At 40.5% G+C, this 7,861-nt stretch overlaps 1 pseudogene; it reads right to left on the reverse strand.

The window, feature by feature from the left end:
* Nucleotides 1–3,381: 3,381 nt before the first annotated feature.
* LOC111341185 (uncharacterized) lies at nucleotides 3,382–6,588 on the reverse strand (annotated as a pseudogene).
* Between the last annotated feature and the right edge of the window lie 1,273 nt (nucleotides 6,589–7,861).

Genomic DNA, 7,861 nt, shown 5'->3' on the forward strand with positions numbered 1-7,861 from the left:
CTGTATCTCCCACCATCAAGTGCTCATCCTAAACACGTTTTCAAAGCTATCCCTTATAGTGTGTCGACGAGGTTACAAAGAAATTGCTCCGAACAAGCTTTTCTTGTCCAGAGAATAACCGAATACAAGGGTTATCTGGTTACTCAGGGTTACCCTTCCAAATTAGTGGACGACCAGTTTCGTAGGGCCTCTACCATACCAAGAAGTGATCTACTTAGGACTCGGGCCAGATCTAAGAGGAAATTATTCCCATTTGTGACCACATTTAATCCAAATTTACCTGATGTCAGTCGCATCATTAAAAAACATCTGGGTATTTTGGAATCCAATCCCAAGTTGCAAGAGCTTTTTCCTTAAAATTCCATCATAGCATCCTTCCGCAGATCTAAAAACCTTAAAGAAATGTTGGCGCCATCCCGTTATGGCCCTAACACTGAAAGCGAAGTGGTTACCGAGGTCAAGGGATGTTTTAAATGTAATAGAACAAGATGCGATCTTTGTCGCAACTTCTTGGTTGAATCTAATTCCTTTCTAAGTTTTCAACAGACAAAAGTTACAAGATACGATCGAAATTTTCCTGTGATTCTAAGAACATAATTTATTTGGCTTCGTGCAAGAAATGTCGCCTACAACACATTGGCTCCACAACAAATGACTTTAGGGTTAGATTTCGCAACCACAAGTCTGCTATGGTCACTAAGAAAAAGACCTGTGAAGTAGCGGTACATTTTAATCAACAAAACACCACATGGTTTGAGCAATTTCTCATTCCCATGCATTGATCAAGTGCAGGCAACAGTAAACAATTGAGGTAACATCGAGAAACTTCTAGTTACCAAAGAAGCATATTGGAGCGCACAGCTGTTCTCTCTGGCACCCTTCGGCTTGAATAAGCGCCAGGAATTTCACTCCAAAAAAGAATAAACTATAATTAATGTGGAGAATTTTTTCAAATTGGGCGGGCATCAAAGGTTCCAGTCTTAGCGTTAATTGGGAATATTAGTGCAATTCTCGCCTTTCAAGTCAACGCTGGTTCCTTTACATTTTCAGTGGATTCGACAATTTTTCCATTTCTTTTCAGTAGTGATAATTTTTGCGCGTAGTAATTACTGTGTTTGTTTATATGTGTCACCACGCCCTATATAAATCTATTTAAGGAATTTTTAAGTCATTGTATTACAAATGATGAAGGTCTCGGACCGAAACGTTTTTTATTAAACTTTTTAGACTTTTTATTGAGTATATGTCTTCCTTCGCTCGAAGTTGTTCGTCCTCGTGTGCCACACTACTTCTCCTACCATTTATCGAGGTTTGGACTGTGAATCCTTTTGGATCCTTCTGGCGCGGCGTCACTGTTGGCTTGAGGCCTTTTAACTTGTTATATATATATATATGTGTATATATAATGTAAACAAACTGTAAACTTCTGTCTCGAAGAAAGATACTGAATTAAATGAAAAACGAATGTCCTCTTTTTCTTTTTCTTTCTCTTTGCTTTTGCGCAAAAGCAAAGAGAAAGAAAAAGAAAAAAGGACTTTCGTTTTTCATATATATATATATGAAAAAAAAAAAAACTTTGCATTACAGATCTGTTTCGAAAGGGTTAAAAGTCCTCTCTCATCAGGTGCATAAGATATTAGTAGACTTAACGTTCCTTTTTTAAGTAGGTGGTTTGAGCATGCCTTATCAAATATTTTGTTGAGTGCCGGTACGCACTCGCCAGTTCATTCCTTTCGTTTAGGGTGCCCGCCCCTGTTCTGCATATGAGAAACAACTTTAGATAAAGGAGTTTTCCGTGACCTCGAAAATAATAGCTCGCGCCAGGTCGTACTCAAATACTACAAAGAGATGCAATCTTTGCATAGCTGAAAAATTCTTTATCATATGCAGAACAGGGGCGGGCACCCTAAACAAAAGGAACGAACTGGCGAGTGCGTGCCGGCACTCAACTAAATATCTGATAAGGCATGCTCAAACCACCTACTTAAAAAAGGATCGTTAGTCAACTAGTATCTTATGCACCTGATGAGAAAGGACTTTTAACCCTTTCGAAACAGATCTGTAGTGCGAAGTTTTCATTTTTATTTTCTTATATAATTGTTTACAAAGCTCCATGATTGTAGAGCACTCTCCGATTCAAGGATAAGGTTTTTTAGGTTTATATATATATATATATATATAACTAACTGCAGACAGTACTGTTTCGGCCTTCTGGGCCTCATCAGTGCAGTGCTAATGCTAGGATGGCTAATGCTAGGATAGCTCATATATATATATGAGCTATATATATATATATATATATATATATATAGCTCACTAGGCTTTCCTAGTTTGAGCACTCTGGCATGGCTTAGACGATACCACAAATGTGGGATCGTTCGGGGTAACCATATAGGTTCTCCCCCATCCTAGCATCAGTACTGCACTGATGAGGCCCAGAAGGACGAAACAGTACTCAATCACGGTATCTGAATTATCCAGTTATTATAATCAATCATCGTAAGTAATCAACTACCTCTGTAAATAAAACATTGATTTAATAAAAAAAAATAAAAAATAAAAAAGTACTGTCTGCAGTTATACAAATATATATATATATATAACTAACTGCAGACAGTACTGTTTCGGCCTTCTGGGCCTCATCAGTGCAGTTTTTTTTTTTTTGTTTTTCAGGCGCCCCCGGCCACGGACCCATTAGTGCAATGGTCAGTGCTGCAACGGCCGGACGACATATATACTTAACGGAACCGGAGTGCAATGGTTCCGCCGAGTAACGCCTGAAGGAGGGTACACCAGTACGCCAATATCGCCCAGGAATCGAACCTGGCCCCCTGGAAGCGCTCCCCGCCTAACGGGGCACCTGAACAGTCGGGGTGTGCAAGGACTGCTGTTGGGTAACGAGTCCCATAATGCAGAGAACTACATGCTATGAGACCCTAACCCGCGTCAGGTAAGTATCATCAGTGCAGTGCTAATGCTAGGATGGGGGAGAACCGACACGGTCACCCCAAACGACCCAACCTTTGTGGTATCGTCTAAGCCATGCCAGAGTGCTCAAACTAGAGTAAACGAGCGAGCATGCGCAATTGCAACGGCAATGACTCATCCTAGATAGAACAGGGGCGGGCACCCTATAAGGCATGCTCAAACCACCCACTTAAAAAAGGAACGTTAAGTCTACTAAAATCTTATGCACCTGATGAGAGAGGACTTTTAACCCTTTCGAAACAGATCTGTAATGCAAAGTTTTAGTGCGAAGTTTTAATTTTTATTTTCCTATATAATTGTATATATATAGATATATGCAGTTATATATATATATATATATATATATATATATATTTATATATATATTTATATAAAGTAGAAGCTTGTAAGAGGTCCCACAAACAATGCTGATCAGTCTCAAACGCGCTGCCTGGAGGATCACTGAAGCGATCGTGGGCTCTTGAAATAACGTAAATAAAAGCAGAAATGTAATGGTCAAGAGGCCAACTCCAATGTAGCTTTGTTGGTTTATTAGCTAGACGTTTCGACTGTGTCGGTCTTTCTCAGGAGCAAACTCTTTTCTTTTCGAGGAAATAGGTTTGCTTGTGAGCGCTTCCTGCCTTGATGTTCTCCTTGCTTTCATGATACATTCCTTAATCAACTTATTCTTGTAACCTCGCTTAAGTAGTATGTTGTGTAACTCACGTGCTCGTTTTTCAAAAGACTCGTTGTCGGAGCAGATGCGTCGTAGTGTCAATGCCAAGCTGTATGGGATGGATGTTTTAGTGTGTCGTGGATGACAGCTGGTCCAGTTTAGGTATTGGTGGGTATCGGTAGGTTTTGTGTATAAGTCTGTGCTAAGTTCGCCGTTGTTTTTGATGATGACTTGAACGTCTACGAAAGGGATGCTTGTAGTTGATGTGGTTTGTTCAAACTTGATGTGTGGGTCAAAGGAGTTACATTTGTTAAAGAAGTTTTTGAGTTTTTCTTCGCCGTGTGTCCATATGAAAAAAATGTCATCGATGTATCTGAGCCAGACAAGAGGTTGGTCAGTAGCTTCTATCAAAAAGCGATTCTCAAGGCGACCCGGGCAGAGATCTAGCCTTAGACTGCTATTTAAATGGAGTAGAACGTGCAATCTTGCAACACGCGCCCCACAACGCGCAACGCTTTAACAGCACTAGGCTAGAACGCGAAGCTATTAAATCGCGTAAACGTGACAGTGGTATTGTTATTTTCCAAGCTGACAAAGGCGCAGCAGTAGTAGTGCAAAACAAAAGGGACTATCTAACAGAAGCTTACAAGCAACTAAATGGTACAGATGAAAACGGTAACAAGGTATATAAACATGTGGCCAGCGACCCCACGTCTGACTTCGTCATCAGAGTAAAAGAAACTGTACAAGAGGCCCACTCCAAGGGTGTAATCAACACCAATATAGCAGAGTATCTGGTAATGGAAAACGCTCAGCCTGGAAATATTTAATATCTATTTCTTACCTAAAATCCACAAACCGCAACGCCCACCTCCCGCTCGACCGATTTGTAACACCATCAAATCTGCCACAACTAACATCTCTAAGTGGATTGATGATCAACTACATCCCTTGACTTCCGCAACCCCTTCGCTTTCAATGTTAGGGCCATAACGGGATGGCGCCAACATTTCTTTAAGGTTTTTAGATCTACGAAAGGATGCTATGATGGAATTTGAAGGAAAAAGCTCTTTTAACGTGGGATTGGATTCCAAAATACCCAGATGTTTTTTAATGATACGACTTACATCAGGTAAATTCGGATTAAATGTGGTCACAAATGGGAATAATTTCCTCTTAGATCTGGCCCGAGTCCTAAGTAGATCACTTCTAGATATGGTAGAGGCCCTACGAAACTGGTAGTCCACTAATTTGGAAGGGTAACCCTGAGTAACCAGATAACCCTTGTATTCGGTTATTCTCTGGACAAGAAAAGCTTGTTCGGAGCAATTTCTTTGTAACCTCGTCGCCAAACTGTAAGGAATAGCTTTGAAAACGTGTTTAGGATGAGCACTTGATGGTGGGAGATACAGGTGACTATCAGTTGGCTTAGAGTAAACGTCTGTCCTAATAAAACCCTCGATAAGATGTAGAGTTAAATCTAGCACATGGAGCTCTCATTCGGAAAAAACTAATTCGAATTTTATAGTGGGATACAAAGAGTTTATAAATTCAGTAAACTCATGCAGTGCCGGAAGGCCTTGTTGCCAGAGATCAAAAACATCATCACGGTATCGCCACCACAAAGCCGGCTTTATGTGGCCTGAGAACTTAGCCTGAAAATCTTTTTCACCCATGGCAAGATCTGCATAACTGCAGGCGTTCTTAGGGCCCATGGCTGTGCCATGAACCTGTAAAAAGAATTTTTCTCTGAAAACCGAATGATTGCTCTTCAAACAAATTTTAACCGCTTCTAAAATGCAATTAGTGGATGGAAGCCTATTTTCTCTGGCATTCAGTGCCCTTTTCACTGCGGTAAGACCGAGCTGATTATCAATGTTAGGAAACATTGAGACAACATCCCATGAAACCAATAGAGTGCTTTCGGGGAAAGGGCCATTCCGATTAAGCTCCTCAATCCTGTTGAGCAGATCGGTGGTGTCTTTGATGAACGATGGCAATTTACGAGCCAACGGTTGCAAGTAAAATTTAGTGAAGGCCGAGAGATTTTCTATTGCCGTACCGCAGCAAGACGTGATGAGCCTAAGTGGGTTCCCTGCCTTATGGGTTTTGACATTTCCGAAGGCAACCCCTGGTTTTGCTTCCTTGTTAATTATCCAATTAGCTACTTGGTTTGAAATTTCCCCTTTTCTGACCCATTTGTCACACCAGCTCTCAACTAAAGTCAAATGTCTAATAGTAGGATCCTCCTGCAAGGGTTTATAATGCAATTGGTTTTGAAGCTGGCCGAACATTTTATCCTCGTATTCCTCTTTCTCGATTAAAACAAAGCGAGAACCCTTATCCTGCATTCGAATTACTACATCAGAATTTCTTAATTGTTTTAAAGCAACTCTTTCTCCTTTGGTTAGGTTATCCCTTGCTAATTTGATATTCTGAGGGTTTATTAAATCACGCCTAATACTAGATAGAAAAAGTTCAAGTTCCGGAGACCTTTACGGTGGTGGTTTCCATTTCTTTTCTTTCTGGACTTGAGGAAGGTGACTGGGTGCATTCTGACCATCGCCAGTGTTATCATCAATAAAAAATGCCGCTGTCCGCAAGCGGGCCTCAACAATTTCCCAATCGTCGTATACACATTGCCAGTCTACATCTTTTGGCATGGGGCAAAAGGATGGTCCTTTCTTAAGTAGGTTGATTTGGTCTTGGCTAATGGACATGTTTGAAAGGTTGATAGGATCTAACTGATGTGATTCGTTAGAAGTTGTTGTGTGAGGTAACTTGCGCTTTCGACGAAAGAGTTTACGTTTCCTTACTAACCTCTGTAGCCCACAGTAACGACGAGCTTGTGTGGCAGTGTTGTTGGGTAGATTTCTTGAGTTGTTGGCAAGCAAGTTGTTGGCGAAAATCGCTATTGCATAAATAGCGCTATCTACTGCGAGGATCGTGCATCATACGTATCTAATACCGCAGTTCAAAATATATGAACTTCATATATTTATTCTATCTCAGGAAAAATATTATAGTACACGAGGACGGACAACTTCGAGCTAAGAAAGACATATACTTAAATAAAAAGTCTAAGAAAGTTTAATAAAATACGTTTCGGTCCGAGGCCTTCATCAGTTGTAATACAATGACTTACAAATTCCTTAAATAGATTTATATAGGGCGTGATGACACATATGAACAAACACAGTAATTATAACAATTATAACAATTATTGTTATAATTTTTCGAGGTTTGGACTGTGAATCCTTTAGGATCCTTCTGCCGCGGCGTCACTGTTGGCTCGAGGTCTTTTAACTTGTTATATATATATATATATATATATATATATATAGAGAGAGAGAGCTATATATATATATATATATATATATAGCTCTCTCTTTTAGATAGCTCCCGCTTGGCTTTGCCTTTTGGCTGCCTTGCGATTGAGCACTCTACACTGGGATTGCCATGCACTTAGCCTTGTGCAAAGCTCATCACCTTAGTTGTGACTTGAGCACTCTTGCATAGCACGGTGTCTGCACTTGTTCCCACAAGTGTAGCGCCCAGGCAATGGTTTAAAGCTAGTCTTTGTTCCAGAGCTTGCCTCAGTGTCTGCACTGCACTGATAAGACCCAAATAGGTCGAAACAGTGTGCGCCCTGTCTGCAGTTATATATATACGTATTTCTATATTACTTTATGGTGTAGTCTCAGCTCGAAGAGATTGCGTAGTTAACTACTCTAAAATTCGAGTATGAATAAAGTTGATGTATAGGTATGTTCGTAAAGAAATACACGCCTGATCAGAATCTTTCACGAGCCTTTCACGCCGCTAATGAAAAAAGTATCCTGAATATTTTATCGTTTAAGTTACGACTGAGGCGAGTTTTAAGTCTCACCCATGTGTCATCATTATATTATTATGAATAAAGTGTGAACTCATTAAGCATGTTTTGTGTACCCATCGAATAATCAGAAAATCCCAGCCTTGCCATTTCTGCCTGAAGATGAAACTCCAGCAACTTTCCATCGCCTAGAGACCATAACGGTTACTAAGCCTTTGCAGGCTTTTACAAAGTACATCTACAATACGAAGATTACCAGCACCATGCTGCGTCCTTCCTGAGTTGGAGTTCATCCGAACAACAATGCACTCAGGGATGGCACCACGGCCTGAGCTGTCTCGCTCAAGGCAAGTCTCAGCTTCCCTTCCACTAGCTCTCTTCTG

Source organism: Stylophora pistillata, chromosome 3 (genome assembly GCF_964205215.1).
Source record: "Stylophora pistillata chromosome 3, jaStyPist1.2, whole genome shotgun sequence".
Taxonomy (NCBI): Eukaryota; Metazoa; Cnidaria; class Anthozoa; order Scleractinia; family Pocilloporidae; genus Stylophora; species Stylophora pistillata.